The 2,630-nt window shown below is 34.6% G+C and overlaps 1 protein-coding gene across 1 annotated transcript in view; it reads right to left on the reverse strand.

Moving 5' to 3' along the window:
- The window catches only part of tjp3 (tight junction protein 3), a 38,711-nt gene extending 36,319 nt beyond the window's left edge, over positions 1–2,392 (reverse strand). The window contains exon 1 of the mRNA XM_056447634.1: positions 2,254–2,392. The gene's annotated coding sequence lies outside the window, so the exon portion shown is untranslated. The remainder of the gene's footprint in view (positions 1–2,253) is intronic.
- Positions 2,393–2,630: the final 238 nt, after the last annotated feature.

The following is a 2,630-nucleotide window of genomic DNA, read 5'->3' on the forward strand; positions in this document are numbered from 1 at the left end:
TAAAGGGACTAAGCCAAAAAAAAATGAATGAATGTATTACTTCTGTTATTGCGTTAATTTATCTGTTCATGAATTAATAGCTCTAAAATGTTTCCTAAGTTCATAGAGTGGCAGCGAATGACAACAAAATACATGGTAACCAACATTCTTCACAATATATGTTGTGTTCATGGTAAAATAACAACAACAAAACATGAGGGTGAAATGTTAAGTTTTTCAGCTAGCACATGATTAAGAGAAAGTGAAAATGAAAAGCCACGTGTGATAGCTGAAGGCCAGAAAAATCACAATATCAACAACCCAGATCACCTTAACAACCACATAGCGACCTGTTAAAATCCAGTCTTTCACTACAGCTGTATTGCCTTCAGAAAACACTTGAGCTCCTTGAACAAAAACAAAACCAGGAGGTGACAAATCTAAGCTAGCCTTTCCCAAAAACCCAAGAGTAGCAAGTTTACAGGAATCATCACACACCCAACACTCTTGACAGGAAATGGAGGAGGGATGGTGAACACATATCAGATGCTGTTGTGTTATGGTGTTCCCCCTCATTCAGTATCTAAAAATGCTCTCCCAATAGGGGTGGTCCTGCCCACTTCTTCAGTTTACACTCAATGCTCTGCTTCACGACAGACATTAAGAAACAAAGAATATGATGTTTCTACACACACGGCTAACAGGGAAAGTTCTGGCTAACATGACAAAGTTCCCCTCAATGTTATAAATAAACATTCTTTAATGTCTTTAATAAGGTTCACAAACAAATAACATTGCATACTTTGATCACCAGTGTTCAAATTAAAGGGATCGTTTAATCAAAAGTGAAAGTTCTCTCACACTGAAATGGTTATAAACCTTTGAGCTTCTTTCTTCTGTTTAACACCAAAGAAGATATTTAATTAAAAAGCTGAAATCCTGTAATTAATGACTTTCAGAAAGAAAAAAACAGTAACTAATTCAGTATACAGGTTTCTAACATTTTTCTAAATATTTTCTTTTTGTGTTTAACAGAAGAAAAAAACTCAACAAGGTTTAGAACCACTTGAGAGGAAGTAAATGATGACAATTTTCGTTTTTGGGTGAACTATCCCTTGTACAAGGGATATCAAATATAAAACATTTAAGTTTTGAATATTTCGATAGCTTAGTGTAAATGCTTTGTTAGGCCGAATATAGACAAAGTCATACTGGTTTGAAACACTGTGCCACAATGACATTTTAAGGACTGAATAGTCACATTTATGCTAACCATGCTAAATAGTTCTATTCGAAACTCACAGATTGAGACTCTCATAGATGAAGAGTAATGTGGATATGAGGGAAAGCACATTCTCGAAACCACAGTGAAACCACAAAGCATGTATTGACTCCAATGAGTTGCGGAACCTGTAGAGCCAGGTGAGACTTGGTTTCTGCAGCACTGTTTTAAAAATTGGCGTCGTTCTCGCGACTCGGTTCTTTCGAACAAAAATGAAAACCATCCGAGTCCGTAACCGCAAAAAGCGCAAGTAGATTTAATGTTATTTTAAAGTACATCAGTATTATCAATTCACTTAAAATGACATTATAATCTAATAAAGATTTTATTAAATTAACATTTTTAATTCAACGTGTTAATACTGACTCAAGAATCACTTTCGTACGAATCATTCAGAATTTTTTTGTGAATCGCCTCAACAGATTCGACTCAAAAGAAAGATTCGAACAAATCGGACGTTGCCATCTTATGATGACGATATTCACAGTTGACATTAATTTTCATATATTAGATTAAATAAGATGTATCGACGTTCACATTTAACTATCAAAAGTCCATTAAAACTAAGTTTTATCGCAACTTTCATAAAACAAACAAAGATTCGGAATTGAAAAAACGGTATTCACATGTTTGGTTCTCAAATGAATGAGGCGAATCAAAAGCCAACAACATAATTCACATTTGAACTGTCAACAAGTTTAAATAAACTAAACGCAAACATTGCGTTACACTTCCTAAAAGAACCACAGGAAATTGTATTCAAAGCTAGAAATAAACTCAAACTGTGATTTTAGAACAAACAAACAAACAAAAACTAAATCTCAAATGAAAAAAGCAGATGTAAAAGTAACACGACCTTAAACTTTCAATTCAGAGTCGTGTATGACCATAAGCAGGTTAAGTTAACAGCAGCAAAAACGTGAAATGCGACCCAGGCCAACACAAACAATCGATAAACAAAACAGCGCAAGGGAGAAAAACACTTTACTCACCTTATTACGCACCTCTTTAAAAAACGAACCCTAAAATACACTGTTAACTCCCTATCGCAGGCCTTACAGGACCTGACACCTGCAGATTTCTAAAAAGCTTTCGTTATATTGTCCTGCATTACTACAGCACCTGACCATGTACCTGTAAGCAGGAGGAGGAGTTTAAGACAGGTTGGGCAGTTTCGTCATCAAACTAGTTTCTATACACACAACAGAGGCATGTTGGTCTTATTTTCCATTCGATGTCACTAGATAAACATGAGGCTTGAAATAATAAAAAAGAGTGAAAGAATTACAGTAGTTATAAAATAGTTGACTGATGCTTATTTTGTTTTTTTTTCTAATTTTCAGGAATGTTTTTACATTTTTTTTAGTTT

Source organism: Danio aesculapii, chromosome 22, assembly GCF_903798145.1.
Source record: "Danio aesculapii chromosome 22, fDanAes4.1, whole genome shotgun sequence".
Lineage (NCBI taxonomy): Eukaryota > Metazoa > Chordata > Actinopteri > Cypriniformes > Danionidae > Danio > Danio aesculapii.